Here is a 23,769-nt window from a genome sequence, read left to right on the forward strand (position 1 = left end):
ACCAATTCCAATTGACTCCAGTTTTACAAGGACTACTCAGTCAAATTCTGCCTTGATGTCAAGGGCAACCGTTCTCACCCCACCTCCTTGTAACATAAGTTGCATAATAAAGCAAACAAACTTGACAGCTGTTTCATCACTTCTCAACACGTCATGAGACTGTGATAGACAAACAATTTTAGCAAGTCAATTTAAATGACTACACTATCAATTGAAGTGCTGAGTGCAAAATTGGTTTGTGTTCTCAGTAAGCCTTGTGCTGTGATAGAATTTTGTGTTCATTCATACTTGTACTACTGTCATTTTTGTTCAAGGACATGATTCAAATTATAAGGGACGCTGATTAGCAACTAATGTATTACACAAATTAATAGAGAAAGAGGATATTAAACCATGCCATAATGTCTGCTTATACCCTGTTGAATGTTCTGCGAATGCTGTATATTTTTCTGTTAATGTCAGTTTTTAAACGTTACTGCCATAACCACCAAATTATAGTTTATTCCTTTTGCATCAGACCTTGAGAAAAACCTTTGAGAAGGTGACTAAAGAGGTGGATGAGGGTAAAGCAGTTGATGTGGTGTATATGGATTTCAGTAAAGCATTTGATAAGGTTTCCCACGGTAGGCTATTACATAAAATACGGAGTCATGGGATTGAGGGTGATTTAGCAGTTTGAATCAAAAATTGCCCAATTGGAAGAAGACAGAGGGTGGTAGTTGATGGAAAATATTCATCCTGGAGTTCAGTTACTAGTGGTGTACCGTAAGGATCTGTTTTGGGGCCACTGCTGTTTGTCATTTTTATAAATGACCTGGATGAGGGGTTAGAAGGATGGGTCAGTAAATTTGCAGATGTCACTAAAGTCGGTGGAGTTGTGGACAGTGCAGAAGGATGTTGCAGGTTACAGAGGGACATAGATAAGCTGCAGAGATGAGCTGAGAGGTGGCAAATGGTGTTTAATGTGGAAAGGTGTGAGATGATTCACTTTGGAAGGAGTAACAGGAATACAGAGTACGGGGCTAATGGTAAGATTCTTGGTAGTGTGGATAAGCAGAGATCTCGGTGTCCATATACATAGACCCCTGAAAGTGGCCACCCAGGTTGATAGGGTTGTTAAGAAGGCGTATGGTGTGTTAAGTTTTATTGGTAGAGGGATTGAGTTTCAGAGCCATGTTGCAGCTGTACAAAACTCTGATGCGGCCACACTTGGAGTATTGCGTATAGTTCTGGTCGCCGCATTATAGGAAGGATGTGGAAGTACTGGAAAGGGTGCGGAGGAGATTTACCAGGATGTTGCCTGGTATGGAGGGAAGGCCTTATGAGGAAAGGCTGAGGGACTTGAGGCTGTTCTCGTTAGAGAGAAGAAGGTTAAGAGGTGACCTAATATAGTCATACAAGAAGATCAGGGGATTAGATAGGGTGGACAGTGAGAGCCTTTTTCCTTGGCTGGAGATGGCTAGCATGAGGGGACATATCTTTAAATTGAGGGGTGATAGATATAGGACAAATGTCAGTGGTAGATTCTTTACTCAGAGAGTAGTAAGGGCGTGGAATGCCCTGCCTGCAACAGTGGTAGACTCATCAAATTTAAGGGCATTTAAATGGTCATTGGATAAACATATGGATAATAATAGAATAGTGTAGGTTAGATGGGCTTCAGTTTGGTTTCACAGGTCGGCGCAACATCAAGGGCCAAAGGGTCTGTACTGCACTGTAGTGTTCTGTGTTCTATGTTCTTAAATAAATAGAAGGAGAAGGTGGGACTGGGGGGAGGGTAGGTGAGATGGAGATAGCTGATGCAGGTAAGGGGTTATGGTGTTTGATCAGTGGGAAGGCTGGAGTGGATAGGTGAGTGGGAAGGTGGCCAGGTTGGGGCTTGAGAGATTTTGAAGCTGGTGATGCAGATGGGGGTTATTGTAGTTGGTTAATGGGAAGGGTGGAGTGGATTTGTGAGTCAGAAGATGGACAGGTAGAGGGAGGAGAGATTGTAAAGCTGGTGAAGTCAATATTCAGGTCACTGGGCTGTAAGTTTCCAAGGCAAAATATGAGGTGTTGTTCCTCCAGTTTGCATTTGGCCTTACTCTGACAGTGGAGGAGGCCAAGGATGGACATGTCACCAGGAGAGTGGGAGGAGGAGTTGAAGTGGATGTCAGCTGGAGTTGTGGCTCTTTGTGCTTGCAGAGCAGTGTCAATGTCATGGGGTAAAGTAAACCTCACAGGTTCAACAATTAAAAAGAATATTGTATCTATGAAACAATAGGTAATTTCCAGAAGATGTGCAGCAGTAGGGCATGGTTACAAGGCCGCAAAAGGTTAAATAGCTTCTCACACAAAAATATTGGTGAGACAGAGCTACCCAAATAGAAATCAATGTTTTTCTTAGAGAAATTGATAATCCAAGCAAATCATTTTGGCACGAAGAGGTCTACATTAATGAACATTTCATTTGTTAATTTTGGCAGATTCAGATATTATGCAGATGCTGTGAAGATACAAGTGCCAGTAGAATATTCTTCAATATCCATGGAAGAATAAACAGTACCAATGATGGTTATTGTACTAAGTAAGCAGCAATCCATAAGTAGCATGACTGGGGAAGTGAAAATGTTGGTTTTACCAGTAAAGTGACTGCAGGGAGTCAGTAGAAATATGCAACTTAATGAACAAGTCGAAGCATAGTGTACAGTATAATAAAGTTTAGCACAGATTAACTGATGGATCAAGGATAAAGATTTACTTGCATAGATTGAAGTTGGGCTTTGTATGACTCCATGTGAGCTATCAATGAGGTGGAACAACTAATGCCCAGTGATACAGGACACAAACAAGAAGAAACTTCACTGGTGTGAAGATCCAAGATTCTGTTAAAATGGAATTGCCTGGATTTCAGATATCAGATACACCTACTTTAATAGACCAACAGTTTTCTGTGAATGACGTTCATGAGATTAAGGATTCCTTAGTGATGTTTAGGGACATTCACGAGACTAAAGATTCCCCAGATGATGTTCACTATTTCAGGGGGAAAGAGGTAACCTCCAAATGAAGTTCAAGAGATTAAGCATCCTCTAAATGATGTAATGAACTAAGTGCCTGATTGAATAGAAATTGTTTTCAAAGGGCATTCAAGGAAAAAAAATAAAGTCCAGTTGTAACAAGGGACAATTTTGCTAGATGCAAAAAACGACCAGGGCAGATCACATAATTATATTTCCAGAAGCTTGTGAGCCTCCTGCATTGTACAGACATTCCAGTAAAAACTGACACGAAGGGCTTGAAAATTAGATGTCTGTTTGCAGCCAGCTCTGGACAAAGAAAAACATCAAGACCCATTATGATAAAATGTGTTTTCATGCTTTAATAGTTTTCTGTCTTATCCTGGCTTCCTTATTTTTCTGAATGCATTTATATGTTAATTGAATACTGAAGCAATTCCACAGATTTGAATGTTGTTATTAAATACTATATTTGATTTCACCTAAAATGATTTTTCTGTGGGTTATTTCCAAAGTGTGATTTTGAAAACCAAAGTTTGAGAAACACCATTTGATCGAGCTCAGAAAAGCACTCAAGTTAAAATAAAGGTGTAATTCAAATAATACTTCAGAGTCTCAGGCTTGATGGGGTAAAAGCAATCATGTGTGAAACCTACAACAGCCTGGCCACAATGTGAACAATGGTGCAAAGTGTCTCAGAATTGCATGAGAAGTCCAGGGAGGCATTTCACAAATTCAGGAACAACTTGCTGCATCTGTTGACTACATTCCTGACATGAGGCAAGATTCTTGTTAGTCAGTGGAGACTTGCCTATTAAGGGGAATTATTATTTATTAATTGACATCATGCCTCATATACTATCCCATCCTACCAAATGCAACAAACAAACTGGATGCCAAAACTTCTCCACGTGGAAGTCAGAAAGAGTATCTGATGATTCAACATGTGTGCTCTTATCTAGTAAGAATCTGAAATACATTCAATGATCCCACTTCCACTTCAGACAAACACAACCTCAAAAAATCTCTCCTTAGCCCCATTCTAAAAGGGTGACCACTATTTTTTAAACTCTGGCCCCTTGTTCTGGACTCATCCACAAGAGGAAACATGTCCACCTTGATGAGACCCTTCAAGATTCTATGCATTTCAATCAAATAACCCCTTCACTCTTCCTCAAGCTCCAGGGGAAACAAGCCCAGACTTTTCAACTTGTTCTCATAAGGTAACCCACTCATTCCTCTCATCAACTTCTTCTAACACATTTACATTCTTCCTTAAATAAGGAGACCAAAACTGCACACAGTATTTGAGATGTGATCTCAACTGTATAACTGAAGCATAATATACCTACTTTCATTAAAAAAAAACAAAAAAACTGAGGATGCTGTAAATCAGAAACAAAAATCTCTGCAGGCCTGGCAGAACCAGTGAAGAGAAATCAGAGCCAATGCCTCGGGTCCTGTTCTGAGAAAGAGTCACCAGACCCGAAAGCGGCACGGTGGCTCAGTGATTAGCACTGTTAGCTCTCAGTGCCAGGGGCCCGGTTCAGTTCCATTCATGGGCAACTGTCTGTGTGGACTTTGCATGTTCTCCCTGTGTCTGAATAGGTTTGTTCTGGGAGCTCCGGTTTCCTCCCACAATCCAAAGACGTGCAGGGTAGGTGGATAGGCCATGCTAAGTTGCTCATAGTGTTCATGGATGTTCAGATTAGGTGGGTTATCGGGTGATGGGTCTGGGTGGGATGCTGTGAGTGTCAGCGTTGACTTGTTAGGCTGAAAGGCCTGTTTCCACATTGTAGGGATCCTATGATATCTATGATGATGACCTCAGCTTACTGCTGGCTGTGAAAACCCTCTATGTTGGACACCCGGTATAAGCATCTCAGGGCATACTCCACAGGTACCTGTCAATGCACCAAACATCCACAGACATTGGCATCTGACATGTACTATCTCCAAGAACCTTCATGACGACATCTCTGATCCATTTACAGGCGGCTTCTGCACTTCAATTCTGCACCATGACATGTAATGATAAATATCATTATAATTTGCTGCAAACGGACTATTCCCAGGGACATGTGACTAGATCAGGCTGCATTTCTAGCCTGATTGTTTGCCCTATTAGTACTAACTCACTCTGAGTCTACCTGGGTGTTCCTAGCATGTCTGCCTTACTTTGTCTTCTCTCTGTGCTTTACTTCTCATTCAGAGAGACCAGATTCTCAGGACAGTTGTATTGCCATGATATTTAAATTGTGCAGACACAAAGCCAGTAAGCTTGTCATGGAATTAAAGGGAGATAACCTTTGATCAGGATGTCCTGTCACAGTAAATCAAGGGTAGCCTCTATACCAGTCTAGTGGCTTGAGCACGGTCTGTCAACTATTTGAGACAGTCAGAGTCAGGATCCTCTCTACATAAGGAATTAACAGCCCACTATCCATCTTGACTCTGGCCGTACTATAATGGGATATTACTCCTGGAGATAGATGTGTATTAAAAAAATGAAAATGGTTGGCACAGTCATTATTTGTGAAAATGGTGGGGATGTTCAGGTGAGTGTTTAAGCAGAAAAGAGGATCTACAGGCTAGTGGTTAGGGTTTGGGGTAGGTGACAGTGAATGAAGGAAGATATCTAAGGCACTAGTCAAAGTGGTAGAGCATGACCCTTGGTAAGAGATGAATTGAGGGAGAGATATCAGAGAGAAAATAGTGGCACCTGTTATTGATATTCTTCCTACATTATTGTGCACTTTACCAGACGCTTGAGGTTGCACAGACCTGGTTGGCAATCCTGGTCCAGGCTGGCATGGTCTAGTGTCATGGCCTCCATTGCCTGTACTGGGAGTAGTAAACATCCTGATTCTGCAGCATTCTGTCCACCTATACCTCCAAGTCCACAAATTCAGATGCCAATTTTCCCTTCTTTACCATGCTGGGACCAAATATCCGGAACCATACAGGGAAGCTCCTTTCTAACATTCTTTGCCTGGGAGCACAATGCTTTTAAAAGTTGGCACTGGAACCAGGAATGTTGGCTCATTCCAGGGCGTGCTGGTAGCAGTGTGTTGTTCCAAATTGGGTAAATAGTAGTATGGTGCAAGAATCAACCAAGAAATATCCTAGGCACAGGGTAGGTAGCTATAGAGGCAAGTTTGATAAGATACAGTGACGATCTTGCTACGCCTCATGGTGATATGTCTTTTATAAAACTCAATGGTGCTGACACTTGAGCAAATAAAGGAAGTTTCAGCCCCATGATTCAGATTTACCTCCATTCCCGCTTTGTTTGTGATGCTCTGTAACTCATAAAACATATTGGATTTAAGACAAGAGCTTCTTCTTACTAGGCTACCTATTTGTTTTCTTCTACCACAGTTGACAAAGCAGGTTCAGTTGATTCAAACGTGAAAGGAGAATGGTGACAGAATGTCTACCTTATAATGAACATATGACATGTGCCACATTTAACTTAGTCACCATTATAACAAAGTTTGAGATCATAACCAGATCAACCACAATCTTCTTGAATAGTAGAGCAGGCTTATGTTCTTGTATAATTTAAGACTGTCCTTAAAACCTCACCCTTTAACAAAACGTTTGGTTATTCCTCCAAAAAACTCCTTCTTTGGTTAACAATTATTTCTTACTGATCTTCTGTGGATCATCAACTATGTACATTTTTATTGTTAATACTTTTAGTGTGCTACTGATACGGTACACTGGTAGACATAATAGTTGTACTTGCTAACTACCTACTTCAGCTTAATTCTCAGTTATAAACTCATTGAATTTTCCTCAACTACTTATCATTGGGCGATCTTACTAATTTAACTTTTTATTACTTAATCACAATGTTTTTATTCATGTATGATATTGAATATAGGCTAACTATTGTACAAACTTTAAGTCACAATATTCAAACAGTCTATTGTTATCACTTGTTCTGCGCTATTTCTGTGAGATGAGGTTGCTGTCTCAAACACTGTAACAATCTAGGCTTTGCGTTACTGATCCATGGGGTTTATTGTTTAAGTCTGACCCATTCAGCTAATTTTCCAGACCTGATCTGATTAATGATTTTTTTTTCTTCATAGAATGTTACAGTGGAATGTTGTCTGGCCAGTTATTCATACCATGCCATTTTCGATCCCTATTTTCATGCTACAGTATGTGCAAAATGTTTGGTCCTTCAGCATTTTCTACATAATACCTTACCACTGCATCAACACTAAGTAGTGTATCTGCTCTGTTCATAAAATAGTGAAAAATTTGAATGCCTTTTACTGACCAAAGGAAAAGAATATTATATAATATGTGTAACCTACTACATTACAATGCTTAGTGAAATAGAAATTGCATGAAACTGCAGTGTGAGTCACACAGCAAAAGTACTGCAGTATGATTCATGAGCTGCATTTGTAGAAGTCCATCAGCACTTTGAATCTACACTGCAGATTTGGTTTCAATATCATCACAAAATAAAGATATAGTTTCCAATTTTTCAAGCCAGGTAATCATAAAGCCTGGACCTCGTTTTAATGACTGATAGGCTGCCCAGTTGATTGTTTCTTGAGGCAATCATCCATATTTGCAGTGTAATTTCTGACAATCTAGCCATGGTTCAATCAAAGCAGGAATGTAGCTCTTTAAGTTGGGATGAATTCTATTCTACTTAATTTGCTTGCTGGATAAAGGATTAAGTAGCAGAATAAATCACAGGGCTGCCCAATATTTTGGCATTTTCCAAGAAGTTCTCATGGAAACCAGGAAAAGGACAGAGGTGCTGATCCTAGAACTACATCTACAAAAATGCCGAGGATGAATATCCAACAGGTTTAGAAGTTGCTGGGAGGATCAGAGTTAGAAGTATCAACAGCAGGATCATGGATCAATATTAAATTAAGTTTAGTAAGTGCATTGAACGTTATTGAGTGCATTGAATGTTGATAGTGGGGGATTCAGTGATACTAACACCAATGAATGTTAAGGGGTGGTAGTTAGATTGTTTCTTATTGAAGATGGCCATCGCCATTGGAGAACCCAAGCCTGGATATTGTCCGGATCTTGTTGTATTTGAACATGGACTACTTCAGTATTTGGGGAGTCATGAACGGTGCTGAATATTGTGCAATCATCAGCAAAGACACCCCCTTCTGATCTTATGATCGCGAGAAGGTCATTGGTAATGCAGCTGAAGATGTTTAGGCCTAGGACACTACCTTGAAGAACTCCTGCAGAAATATCCTGGAGCTCAGATGACTGGTGTCCAACAACCACAGCCATCTTCTATTGTGCCAAGTATAACTCTAACAGCAGAGAGTTTTCTCCCTGATTCTCATTGGCTCCAGTTTTACAAATGTTTCTCAATGCCACACTGTATTAAATGTGACCTGATGACAAGGGCTGTCAGTCTCACCTCACCTCTGGAATTCAGGTCTTTCTCTTCAGATGACTTCAATAAATATTTACTTATTTCCTGCAGACTTGGATTTGTTTTTCAGAACTTTCAACAATTTGATAACTGGAAAGAAACTAGAGGGAGTAAAATAAAACAGCACCATCTCCAAAAATTGCCCTGCCTCTTGCCAACCCAATCAGAGCTAGTTCTTTCTTGGTTGGCCAATTCAACGTCTAACCATCTGCCAGTCCTGAGCATAGCAACAGCTCTGTGCCAACATATCTACAGTGTCCTAAGGTCAGTAAAGCTCAGCAGGTCTGGCAGCATCTGCTGAGAGAAATCAGAGGTAATGTTTTGCATCCAGTAACTCTTCTTCAGAGCTTCTGAGAAGGGTCACTAGAGCTGAAACATTAACTCTGATTTCTCTCCACAAATACTGCCAGTGCTGCATTTTGGTAAGGCAAATCAGGTTAGGACTCTACACTTAATGGTAAGGTCCTAGGGTGTGTAGCTGAACAAAGAGACCTTGGGGTGCAGGTTCATTGTTCCTTGACAGCGGAGTCACAGGTAGACAGGGTAATGAAGAAGGCATTTGGTACGCTTGCCTTTATTGGGTAGTGCAATGAGTATAAGAGTTGGGAGGTCACATTGTAGCTGTACCTATTGGTTTGGTCACTTTTGGAGTACTGCACACAATTCTGGTCTTCCTGCTCTGAAAAAGATGTTGTGAAACTTGAAAGAGTTCAGCAAAGGTTTACAAGCATGTTGCCAGGGTTGAATGGTTTGAGCTATATGGATAGGCTGAATAGGCTGGGACTATTTTTTCTAGAGTGTCAGAGGCTGAGGGTGGACCTTATAAACAGTTATGAAATCATGAGAGGCATAGACAACTTAGACAGCCAAGTGTTTTCCTTCCCCAGGGTGAGGGATTCCAAAACTGGGAGGCGTAAGTTTAAAGTGAGAGGTAAAAGATTTAAAAGAGACCCAAGGGGCAAAGTTTTCATGTAGGGATAGTGCATATATGGATAAGGTACCAAAGGAAGTGGCATCTGAATGATTACATAAATAGAAAGGGTTTGTAGGGATATGGGTCAAATGCCAACAATGGGACAAAATCAGTTTAGGATCTTGGTCAGTATGTATGAGTTGGACTGAAGGGTATGCTTCCATGATGTACATCTCTGTGACCTGCTGAGCTTTTCCAGCAATTTCTGTTTTTGTCTTTTTCTCTTCTCTTCGAAAACATGCCACTGTTCAAAGTTCAATTCTTAACTTCATTTCCCAGTTTCAAATGAAGAGGCAAAACTTCAACAAAAATATGCCTTTTTCAATGATGTTGGAGTCCACCACATGGGTGATGTGAATTCCAGTAGTGAGATGAAAATGATTGCCATGAACATCAAGGCAGCAGTTGACTGAGTGTGATGTCTTGGAACCCTTGAAAAATTGAAGTTAATAGGAATTGGGGGTGGGGGGGGCACATTGGACGGAGTCCAATATACTATATAAGAAGATGTTTGTGGTTGTTGGAAGTCAATCTTAGCTCCAGGGAATTACTGCAAGAATTCCCCAGTGTAGTGTCCTTTGCTCAACCATCTTCAACTATGTCATCAATGACCTTCCCTCCATCATAAGGTCAGAAGAGGAATGCATAATGTTCAACACCATTCACTTCACTGCAGATACTGAAGCAATTCATGTCGATATGGAGAAAGTGTGAGGTAACGATAATTCAAACAAGATCTCTAATGATCTTCCTTTGATATTTAAAGGCATTAACCATTACTGAATCCCTCACCATCAACAGCCCAGTGACTACCATTGATCACAAGCTTAACTGAATGATCCATATAAATATTAGACTACAAGGATGGGTCTGAGGCTGGGGATTCTTTGGCAAGTATCTCACCTCCTGACTTCCATCCGTTATCTACAAGGCACAAGTCAAGAGAGTAATGGAATATTCTCCACTTACCTGGATGAAAATGGTTTTTAACTTGATATTGCTTAACATCATCCAGGACAAAGTAGCTTGCTCGATTTAACATTCGCTCTCCACATCATGAATGCATACCTTTAACATTCACTCTCTGCACCATGAATGCATAATGATGGGAGTGTATATCAGCTAAAAAATGCACTGTAATAACTCCTTAAGGCTCCTGCAACAACACCTGCCAATCCTGTAATCTTTACCACATCAAAGAACAAAAGGAACAGATGCATGGGAACACAACTATTTGTAGGTTGCACAAGTTGCATTTCATATTGACTTGAAACAACATATCAATTCCTTCACTGTCGCTGGATCAAAACCATGGAATTTGTTTCCCAATGACACTGTGTGTACCTATATTATAGGGACTTCAGCGTTTCAAGAAATTGGCTCACCATCACCTATTCAAGGGCAACTAAAGATGGTCAGTAACTGCTGGCCTTGTCAGTGGCCACATCATTCCATGAGTGAAAAAAGGCAATGCTGCTGAGGATGCACCATTAGATATTCAATCTGCCCTTGGCACAAGTGCAGAATTCATAATAGCATGGGTTAAGTAGTTAACTGGAGGGATTTACAAGTGAAGAAACTTGAACCATGAACAAGCAAAAACAAAGGCATACAACAGGGACAATCCAGGAGACAGCTCAGAGAGTGATGTCATCTTTTACCTCTGCTGAATAAATCGAAGAAGACGACATTAAGGGTTTTGCTTTAAACAAGATAAATGTGGCACTGGAAGGCCTAACAAGGAATTTCAGCACCATCACTGAAAGTACATAGGAGTCCGATTGCAGTCTGTGTGGTGACATTCCACCGATCTGTTTGCAACTTACTCACAGGCAGTAAGAATTGCTGATGCTGGAGTCTGAGGTAACATAGTGTGGAGCTGGAGGAACACAGCAGGCCAGGCAACATCAGAGGAGCAGGAAAGCTGACATTTCGGGTCTGGACCTTTCCTCCAAAATGGGGTTTGTTGCTACTGCTTCTCCTGACCCAGTAGGTCTTTACAAAATCAAGCTGGCAATGATTGTACCTTCCAACAGTTAAAAATTTCAGTAAGAAGCGATCTGGAAGCTGGAAAAATAAATCTGGCAATTCGAACAGCGTGATATGCACAGATCCAAAAAACAAACTCCTTGCAGCAGAGTATTACTTTAAATGCTGTTTCAGTGGCTCTCAAAAATATAACTGTTACTAAATTTCACCAGAGGGTGGAATGTAAAGTGATTTTACATTAAAATCAGGTGAAGACATCATTAGATCCAGATTTTTTAATATACTTTTGAAGTGCATGCTCAGCATTGGTTGGTGCCTGAGCTGATTCACAAAATATTAGAGGTAAATGGCAGTCAGCTGGAACCTTGCAGTAAGCCTAAAGTGGATTTTAATTGTGTAACCTAATGGTTCTTGCTAGGTTGAGTCATTTAAATACATGTCATAACGTTATATTGAACATATTCATTAACACATCTGTAGTGCATGTCTAAACATTCATCCACCCTGGGGTTCATGCATCACCCAAGCTTGACATTTGTGGCTTAGAATTGTCACAATTTTAAATCTTTGTTTTTCTTGTATATGAAGAGCTTTAAGCAGATGTCATGTTCTGAACATTTTCCACAAATCTTCTTTACTGTGTAATATCTTGTTAAATAAAAGATTGTAATTGACAAACATAACTCTGTATACAGGTAACTGCCACATGCATTTTCTGCTCTTTCCAGAAGATAGACTGTAAAACACTTTACGGACTCAACCGTAACTTCTAACCAACTATTAAGTACATGAAATGACAGCCTCCAGCTTTCGGCAAGAACCGTCAATCTCCTATGGTTAAACTTGTAAGTGTTGACTGGCTTCTCTACAAGACTATTCAAAATTAGGAGTTCAGCCTTTTGAAATTGCAGACGATTTCCAATTGCTGCTCAAAAGAAATAACTCATCCTTCATGTTTGAGGGAAAAAAGTGATTGATTGTCAGAGGTCTCTGACACCTGCTTTAAATCTGAAATATTAGGGGAAAAGGCATCTGCAGGTTGGAGATGGTGGCAGTTTAGCGCACTAATAGGTCAGAGTTACTGGCTTTCTTGTGATTGTAAGCTTCCACAGTGCCTTCCTCGGCTAAGGTCCTCACTGTTTAAAAGGTATTTTGCAAAGTCTCATTTTCTTATAGTGGCATAAAATACTTGAGGTTATAGATGTGAATTCTTTCTCGCAACTAGCAGTGTCTGAATAGTTAATGAATACTTAAAATCACAATTGAAAACAGGATGGCATCAGGTTTCTGGTATTTGCTTATAAGAAAAAATTGCCGAATTTAACATTACAAGTTTAACAATTAAACTCAGTTAACATAGATTAAAATCCAGATTGTTGCAATTACTACTACATGCTTTTTAAAGCATTACTACATTACAACTTTTTGTTGGTTGAATTAGTTGTTCCCATGATACTGCTGACTGACAGAATGAACCTACTTCCATTGGTGTAATTAACTGCTTACTTGGTTCTTTCCATATCTTTTCGTATTACCTAAAACATCAGTTAGTGTCTGCACTCAGCATGGTGAAAATGCCCAATGAAGGAAAATACACCATTGGACAGACTACTATCAGTATTGAGTACTCCGGTGTTCCAGAAAAGAGATTCTTCTCCTTCTCCAGAACTTAATCGCCTAACCCAAGTATCAGTTTATCTATTGTGCCACAATATTTCTTCTTCACAAGATGTTGCTTGTTTATTTTGAAAAATGTCAAGTTTTATTTTCTTTTCAATTACAAAGAATTGTTTTCATTTCAAACGTTATTCCTGAAGTGCACCTTGCTTTAACTACTGTGGTATTGAATAATGCGAAGATATTGTGGTGCAATGATAGCATTCAAAGCTCTGAACCAGAATATTACATTCAGGTCCCACTGGAGGATTTGATCCTCAAAGGAAGGTATGTTCAAAACACGGACAAAATAATTGATCAAGAACTTATAAATCCTTCTGTAACATTGAACCCTCTGTTCTATATTACTCTCTGTGACTCCAGGCTACAACGTGCATGTAAAATGATGTGCTGCCACTGCAAATTTGGACTCCTTTTTGTGAGGGTTGGGGGAGAAAAGGGGAGGGACAGCTGGTTGGATAGCTGTTATGGATCACACATTGGTCCAATAATCTTACCTGGATGTCTTTGTACTGTGAGTCAATCCTATATTCAACAAAGAACTGGAGATCAAGTAGCCATGAATATGTAACTTCATTAAAAATTGTGCATGGGATATAGACATTGCTGGCAATGTACACATTTATCATACAATTCTGTCTGATAATCCAAAAATGGCAATGGACCCTCAAAAACAGTGCTCTATGGATACTACTCAGTGTTGTAAGGAAGTTCTGAATTTTGACTCAGCAGTAGGTAAGGATGGCATTTGACTAGGGGATACTTGGAGATAACAAAGTGTGTAGCTGGATGAACACAGCAGGCCGAACAGCATCTCAGGACCACAAAAGCTGACGTTTCGGGCCTACACCCTTCATCAGAGAGAGGTCTCTGATGAAGGGTCTAGCCCTGAAACGTCAGCTTTTGTGGTCCTGATATGCTGCTCGGCCTGCTGTGTTCATCCAGCTACACACTTTGTTATCTTGGATTCCCCAGCATCTGCAGTTCCCGTTATCTCTGATACTTGGGGGTAGCGGTGTTGTAACTGCTGTCATTGTCCTTCCAGGTGGTAGTGTATGCAAGTTTGAAAGTTATTTAATTTAGATTTAATTAATACTCAGATGAGCCGTGTGGTGTGCTATGATGAGGTTGAGACCCAATAATCATGTGATAGATACTGTACTGAAAGTTGGAGGTAGAGTGGGTTGGGTGAGAGATGTTTGCTGCAAGAACCTTGAGTATACACTGTTAAATACGCACTGTTTGTTTGAAGAAATACCTTAAAGCCTGGCCTGGACTTCTTTGGACAATGAATTAATACTGAAACAAAAAATCTAAGATGCTTTGGCAATTCAGAGCAATGCTTATTTTAGATGGCAGATGCCAGAATTATGATGGTGGAACTGAATGTCTAATATTGTAAATAGGCTGCCAATCAAGCTTGCTGCTGTATACTGAATGGTGTTGAGCTTCTTGAATGATGTTGAACTGCACTCATCAAGGTGATTGGAGAACATTCCATCACACTCCTGACTTATGCCTTGTGCATAATGCACAGGCATTGGAGGAGTCAAAAGATGAGATACTCACTGCTGGATTCCTAGCCTATGACCTGCTCTTGTAGCTATAGTATAATTCCAAAATGTAATGATTCATTAACTACAAAAATAATAATGTAATCCAACAGATCCAAAACCACAGCAGTGTGCATAATGTGAAAAACAATTAATCATGGTGATAATTGGTATTTTATGGATTGAGTTCTCATAATCTAGAAAGGTAATCATTTTTGAGCTATCCTACTGACCAAAAGAATTCATGTGAACATTGCAAACACATATCACTTTACAATGATCACATTAGCAAAATAAATCACAGTTGGTTCAAACTTTGAGGGATTTTAAAACAAAAATCTCATTAGTTGATGGCAAGTATGTAGCTTTTTTTAACATTTTCCATTTGCAGTGTTCTGGACTTGCTGGTCAAGGCGATCCAGGGATTTGGCAAATTTATGTTTATATCTACAAATTTTACTGGTCATGATAACCACAGAACTGACTTTAAGTGCTGTGATTATGGGAAATAATGTGATTGAATAATATTAGTTGATATTGTGGAATGGTATATATTGCTTTGTGTCCCTTATACTCAGATGAGCATGTTAACCCATTGTGATGAAATAAAATCATTGAGCAGTTTCAGGTGATTTTCTTCTTGGACAAAAAGATTCAACATCTGAAACTAATTGGCAGGTGATGATTAATATTCTTAATTTATCAGTGAATTAATAGGTATTTGTGATACAGCAAATGTATATATCCTTTAATATTTTGTTTGTACACAGATGGAAGGTAAATTGATCTTCTTCCATCAACTTATGATTGTGGTTGTAATTTGCACACCCAGACGGATTTAACATTAATGCAGTATTCTAAATTTGTGCCTGAAATTATGATATGCACAGTTTGTTTTTAGTAATCTACTGCTGATATTAGTTCCTGATATTGTTTCCGATATAAAATTGGCATCAGCTCTTTAACAAAGAGCTGGGACATACGAAATGCAGTAAACAGCCAAAAGAGTGAAAAGTACAAAATCCAATTAAAATCTGAGCCCAAAATTAATTGAGAGATGGGAGTATGAGAATAAATTCAGTCACTTCTTTGGGTGTCTTGCATCTGATTGGTATGTTAACTACAACAAATAATATGTGGTTCTTAGAAAACAATAAAATTTGTATTTAAGTCAACTAGATTTCTTCAATAGTATTTGTTCTAAAAAATATAAAGTAGGAAATGTGAATTAATCTGCAATCTTGCTATACTGAGAATGGAACATAAATGAAGAGTTTTACACTTTCTGCCTACATTTAATGCTGCTGTGTTTAGATTTTCAGCATAACTTCAGCAAACCCAGTTTTACTTGTCTTCATAATTTTGTCTATATACTGCAGTTGTTTCCCTAGATAACATTGTAAGAAGCTGATTTTACAAAATGCACAACTATAAGTGTTTTTCACTGCTTTCCCAATTGTTCACCATAATATTGAATGCAATTGTTACAAAACCACTATATTTTACATAATTGAATTTTAATTTGCATGTTAACTTTAGTAGATTATTGTTTTAGATCAGCCTAGTCCTTTATTTCAGGTTGGGTCTTTACTTTGGGACTTGAATCACATAGAACCTTCCTGTTGGATACTCAAAATAAATTCCATGGACTGAGAACTCATTCAAAATGACCTCAGTCCTATTTATTCAGGACTATATTGAAAACTGTTATTTATATGCTTGGCTCTGGTTTTCTGTGAATTAAATAATTAACACAATGTGAGCATCAGTTGGAAATTATACAATAAAACCAAAAGTAGGATTGAGGACTAGCCACGAGAATCCAAAAAATGATATTTTGGAAACATTTCAGATTGGCACAATTTTAGTGGCTCTTAAACAATGATATCAGGAATGCTATATTTCAATACTGGGAAAAGACTTTTTTTTTAAATGTGAGAAAGGAGTATGTAACTCAATGGAAAATATTTTGGAAAAACTGAAGACTATACTTGTGAAAAACATTTTTACTTTTTTAGAGAGAGTGCCTAGGCAACTCATGAACAACAAGATCGCAATTGAATTACAGCCAACTCATAAATATTCAATGGAAGAGCTGGCTTTATGGAAATAAGGTAGACTTGGAAACAAAAAATATATATTTAGTTGTTGGACGATATTAAGCATTCTCTTTACTCTGACTTAGACTCTTATTTATAAAAGTCAGGGACTACTTTAACGTCGGTAAAATATTACAAACTTTTGAATGATACTGTCACAATATAGCCATTGTAGAAATGCGAAAAATGTTTCCACAGATGCTGGCACATACTAGTCAAGCCAAAAGGCAACTACTAAATATTGAAGCATTTGGCAACATTGCTTAATTCCAAATGCTTTCAACAAGCAGCTTTCTCCTGTGCCTTTGATATTCCTGCCTTGTAGCTTTTGGCCATCATAATCACAGGACAAAGTGTACACACATTCACAAACCCTGCCAGAATCACCATGATCAAGTAGAATGAGATAATACACGGAAATTGTTGAACTTTCACTAGCTTTCAAATGACAATATAACATTGTTAACACATATAGAACAAATATTCCATGGTGGGCTTTTTAGATGCTTTCATGCAAAAACAATTTTTAAAAAGTAAAGGACATGAAATTGGCATATTTGAATAAAAAAATCAGCCTTAAAGTACAATCCTTGTTGTAAGTTTGTGCCTCAGTATGAACTAGGCAGACTTTTCCCATACATTTTGAGGTCTGGGTGAGAAATATTGCGTAAAAATGCTGAGGATCAGCTTCCTAACATACTTCCTCCATATTGCACTTTTCTTGGACGTATGCCCCAGCAGCAGCAGGATTGCTATCAAGCTAATTAAGGAGTCACTCATTGCTGTTTTTTTTTGCAGCAGCGCAACAATTTTGCAAGTGTGTCTTGGACTACATCATCATTTCTACAACCCGAGATCAGTCCGCACCCTGGCAAGTGAGTGAAGGTGGTTTTGCAGCAAGTGGTTGCAACTGCATTAAACCTGAAATACACCTGAATATTTTTGGCAGAAAATGGTTGAATATCTTATAGTCTTGCCATTGAGACTGAAATTGCTGTAGAAGAATGTCTCTGATCATCCTGAACCTTATAAGGCCTCAAACACCTCTTAATAGTGAATTGCAATACCAGAGCTTTTTTGTATTCCTTGGAGATCAACTATTTTCCCACTGATTATAGAGTGAAAGCCACTCACTTCCTTTGCAATGGCCACATTGTCAGCAATTCTCACCTACAAAACCCTCCCATTGTCCTTCACTGAACAATTAATACTGATGATACCTATTAATGAATATTTGATGCCTGCAGTAAAAGTCAGCTTGAAGGTACTTCAAACAAGTTCATGACTGAAAAATGACCCTGAAGTTGGATTCCTGATGATTGTGGCAAAATTCAGCCCGATTTCTCTGATTATGCAGTTAAACAGCAGTATTCACTTGTTCCTAATTCTTAGACAGAGTAAACATTCTTCATCACACTTAAGATATCTTGACTTTTGTTTCCTTTCACCAAATTTTCTTCCTTTTTTGCTATGGTAGTGATCTTTTATTTTGTTATATTCCCACTTAGGACAGGCATTCTCCAGATGTCACTTGAGTGCCAATTATTTGAGTATGAATCTAATGATGTTGAAAAATCAGCTGTCTGTTCATTCACAGCAGCATTTCAGAACCTGGCCAAATCTAGTAGTCACACTTGCAATTTAGCCAGATTTGTCCAGATATTGAGGAACCTATGTGATCCTGTATATAGTACCCTTATGCTACTGAATCTAATTGTACTGCTCTTGCCGCTGTTCACTTCTAGTAGGCACTTGATGAATGCTCAGAATTATTACAGGAGATTGTCGTTGAACTGGTTACAGACATTTAGTTATCACCTTGTCTGGGTACTGGTATTCCTGTCCTAAGTCAAAGTGTAAATTCAAGTTAAGAAAATATTTTGAATATTGCTACTGTTTCTGTGTCAGAGCAGTATCGGCCAATAGTCTGCCCATGATAATCATCAAAAAAGATAGTCAAACATTTATGTGGAAGAAATGAGATGCATATCAAAAATTGCCTTTGTACTGCAAAAAGCAGGGATGAAGAGCTTAATTGTACATTATCTGTACAAATGCCATAAATATATTTTCTGTGATCTTGGCCTTTGTCCCTAGCATGTCAGTAATATCTCCAGATTGACTTCAAATTGAATTGGCCCTTGTGGAATCTAGATTTAAACAAATCTATTTAGCATAACCAGTCTGTTTTGCTGTTCATGCTTTGCACAAACAGTAATCCTAAACCCGATTGTTCATTATACTCCATGAGTCTTTTTACTTCCTTCCTTCTGTAATTTAACTAACTACTTAAGATGTTGGTAAGTAATCTATTTCAGTCTATAACTCTGATAAGTGCATTTCACAGTCTCACAGCACTGAGTAATAAAATAACGTTACTGCTCTCAAGCTTGAATTTCTTATGTTTGATTGTATCTGTTACTTTAATCTAGTCTTATTAATCACTAGATACCTTCCATTTCTATCTGTTCTATCCCCTTCCTGTTTGTAATTCTAACATCTCTATTATATCACATCTTAATTCTGTACAATCTAACAAAAGCAATACCAGTTTTCCTCGAGACTTTCTCTATATTTATATTTTCTCATATTAGGTAGCATCCAAATAAATTAGCATGTGCTCTATACTAACAACACTCTTCCTGTGATACAAAGTCTAAACTGCACACAATATTCCTACTATGATCTTACTAGTACTTCGTATGGATTTATCAATACACTTGAATGATCACCATGAATTTACAGTGCTTCTTCGTTGAAAATCCTGGTTTTGTTTCAAACTTTTTCTGATTGTTAACATTTTATTACAGCTAGCATATTTCAGATTTTGATCCAATCTCATTGCTGTTGCATTCGAGAAATGGAGCTTACCACTTATTTGAATATACATTGTAACTAGTAACGTTTCATTGGCAAAAATTCTCTTAAAAATGATCTGTCATACAAATCCAGGCCTGTTACAACCAGTTTCAAAGTTAGTCTTTGGCATTATGGTAACATCATTGCTTCTGGGACAATATGTATAGAGTTCTAATCCCTGCCTGAGTCACTGGCAGCATGTGGACTCCATAACTACATCTACAAAATCTGGAACAAAAACAAAGTTGCTGGAAAAACTCAGCAGGTCTGGCAGCATCTGTGAAGGAAAAAACAGAGTTAATGCTTCGAGTCCAGTGACCCTTGCTCAGAAATCTGCAATATCTGGGTTAGTTGCCAGCAGGATATTTGCATCTGCTGTGTGTGACCAACACCACAACCCTCACACACATGTGGCAGCCCATAACACCATACTGATGAATGAGACTGACAACTTTAATGGTTGTTACGAAGATGGTAAGGGCATTGAAAACTCTGCTTGCCAGATTATTAAACAACCTGTGAAGCCTTCCACAAGAAAATCCTACTTCTAGCTTCCAGCAGGGATTTCAAATCAGAATGGGATAGATATTTTAAGGAGTAAAAGTTGCAGGGATATTGGAAAAGAAATTTGAATTAGGGTGAGCTTTGAAATAACTGGTGTATACTCCATGGGCAGAATGGCCTCTTATTGTGCCATATTATTCTCTAATATTACATTTAATATTGTATTAAATGTTAAAATATGCCACAGTATTATTTAGTGCATACTCGGCTATGCAGACTTTGTTTTATCTGTAGCTTAGGATGTCATATTTGTTTACAAGCACACAAAATTAACAAATAGGAGAGCTTAACTATTACGTCAAGTTAGCCCGCAGGGACTAGAGTCTAAGTGCTAAAGTTTCCTATTTTTTTTTAAGAAAGATTGTTGAATAAAAAAGAAATCGGAATCTGAGATGAGCTTCCAGAAGAAATATAAACATATGCTTCTAATTTCTCTTACCATGGCCTGCATCTAAACCAATTACCAAACAAGGTGCAGAGATGGTAGGAACTGCTGATGCTAGAGAATCTGAGATAACAAGATGTAGAGCTGGATGAACACAGCATGCCAAGCAGCATCAGAGGAGCAGAAAAGCTGATGTTTCGGGTCTGAAGAAAGGTCCAGACCTGAAACGTCAGCTTTCCTGCTCCTCCGATGCTGCTTGACCTGCAGTGTTCATCCAGCTCCACACTTTGTTATCTCTACCAAAATAGGTTCTTCAGTTAATCAAATATAAAGTAACAACAGAAACATGTAGAAAAACTCAGTGTGATGTCAAATAATGAGGGTTCATTGCAGTCAAAACATCACCTTGATCTAGATTTTTATTTCAATTTTTCACATAATAAGACAGAAAGCACTTTATGGCACACACCCTGCTCCTTGAAATAAACATTTTCCCACCCAGTGTGAAGAGTTGACCTTGACTGAGTGTTGCAAACTGGCACATTCCAAGGTCTAGGAATACGTGCTGAGGGATTCGGTTAAGCTTGGGGCAGTTGCTGCCAAGGCACAGTAGGGAAAGACCACCGTCTGAGGTCTTTCTGCAGAAGCATAACAAGAGTCCGTTCAGTTGTCAGACCCTCTGATTGTCTCAAAAATATGAACTCCCTTGCATAAATAGAAAATGCCTTTGCTTTTACAACTGCAGCAAAGCTTTGAGACATGTCAAAATACAATGTGAAATAACTCCTCAGACACCTGTATCACATCGTCAAGGCACCCTTTATTTACACAAGGATAGTACTTGACACTGGTCCGGCTTCCTCAGAGCTAGCTCACAGTGTGAGCAGAACATCTGACACTCCTGTTTCTAACTGTCAGCCAGGACTCCTTGATTGTTTCAGATTAACAGACACAATCAGGTTACTCACAGTCAATGGAATCTATCTGGCTGATTTTGTTACAATTACTACATCTTCCACCTCCACCTCTGGGGATGTAGGCCTGTTATTTCTCTTGTAGCTTCTCCTAGGGCATTTTTGCACCAGGCGTAGTTCTTCTAGTTCGGGCTCAGATATGGGAGACATGTACCAGATTGTAGCCCGCCTCTTGAACCAGGACCATCTCGGAAGAAATTCAATCCTGTTCTTCAAGCAACAGAGCTATTGTGGCTGCGACATCCACTATGTTAATCTCAGACTCCGAGGTCTCTTCAACGCTAGACAGAGAGGGAGAACACGTGGGTTTCAGCTGCCTTTCTGGCTGTTCTAAGCTGCTGGGTATGTTTTATTCCTTCCCTGTTTGCAGGTTTGCAGCTTTCATGTGGTCCACAAGCTACCCAAATTTTGTCCATCAAGGGACCTGACCTAATATCGACTATGCCTGTTACCATAATGAACCATTTCCGTGGATTTTGGCAGCAAACTTCATCCTCTGAAGTAAACTGCCTCTCTTGCTAAGAAAAGTCATGTGCCCGGCATTTGCTACTTGGCCTCCTGGACAATGTGCCAACTTGTAATTGTATGCAGGCAAAATAAGGGTTCACCATTGAATTTGACCTGAAGCTATGGGTGGCATGGCCTTGTCCTCTTTGAGTAGCCCCAGCAGGAGTTTGTGGTCTGTTAAGATTACACATTTACATCCGTAAGGTTATGAGACTAGATTCCCTACAGTGTGGAAACAGGCCCTTCGGCCCAACAAGTCCACACCGCCCTTTTGAAGCATCCCACCCAGATCCATCCCCTTGTAACGCACACACCCCTGAACACTACGGGAAATTTAACATGGCCAGTCCACCCCTCCTGCGCATCTTTGGGCTGCGGGAGGAAACCGGAGCACCCGGAGGAAACCCCCGCAGACACAGGGAGAATGTGCAAACTCCACACAGACAGTCGCCCAAGGTTGGAATCGAACCTGGGTCCCTGGTGCTGTGAGGCTGCAGTGCTAACCACTGAGCCACGATGCCAACTGTATTGGTAGAATTTTCTCACACCAAAGATAACCTCCAAACCTTCCTTTTCTATCTGGGTGTATTTGCGCTCTGCATCAGCCAAAATCCGGAAAACATATGCTAGCAAGTGTTCCCCTCCATTTGGCCAACTGTGCGCCAACACTACCCCTATACTGTACAGACAGGCATCGCAAGTTAGAACATACAACATACAACATTACAGCACAGTACAGGCCCTTCGGCCCTCGATGTTGTGCCAACCTGTCATACCGATCTCAAGCCCATCTAACCTACACTATTCCATGTATGTCCATATGCTTATCCAATGACGACTTAAATGTACTTAAAGTTGGCGAATCTACTACCGTTGCAGGCAAAGTGTTCCATTCCCTTACTGCTCTCTGAGTAAAGAAACTACCTCTGACGCCTGTCCTATATCTTTCACCCCTCAATTTAAAGCTATGCCCCCCTCGTGCTCGCCGTCACCATCCCAGGAAAAAGGCTCTCCCGATCCACCATATCTAACCCTCTGATTATTTTATATGTTTCAATTAAGTCACCTCTCAACCTTCTTCTCTCTAATGAAAACAGCCTCAAGTCCCTCAGCCTTTCCTCGTAAGACCTTCCCTCCATACCAGGCAACATCCTAGTAAATCTCCTCTGCACCCTTTCCAAAGCTTCCACATCCTTCTTATAATGTGGTGACCAGAACTACACAATACTCCAAGTGCGGCTGCACAAGAGTTTTGTACAGCTTCACCATAACCTCTTGGTTCCAGAACTCGATCCCTCTGTTAATAAAAGCTAAAACACTGTATGCCTTCTTAACAGCCCTGTCAACCTGGGTGGCAACTTTCAAGGATCTGTGTACATGGACACCGAGATCTCTCTGCTCATCTACACTACTAAGAATCTTACCATAGCCCAGTACTTTGCCTTCCGGTTACTCCTACCAAAGTGCATCACCTCACACTTGTCTGCATTAAACTCCATTTGCCACCTCTCAGCCCAGCTCTGCAGCTTATCTATGTCTCTCTGCAACCTACAGCATCAGTTAGCACCAGTTTATGAACAAACGCAGATTTTGCTTAAAAAGCACAATAGTTCTGCATCATTTGTGAAGAAGATTCAGAGCTTCTGAGGAAGGGTCACTGGACCTGAAACATCAACTCTGATTTTTCTTCAGGGATGCTGCCAGACCTGCTGAACTTTTCCACCAACTTCTGTTTTTGTTCCTTATTTACAGC

This window comes from Stegostoma tigrinum, chromosome 13 (assembly GCF_030684315.1).
Source record: "Stegostoma tigrinum isolate sSteTig4 chromosome 13, sSteTig4.hap1, whole genome shotgun sequence".
Classification (NCBI taxonomy): domain Eukaryota; kingdom Metazoa; phylum Chordata; class Chondrichthyes; order Orectolobiformes; family Stegostomatidae; genus Stegostoma; species Stegostoma tigrinum.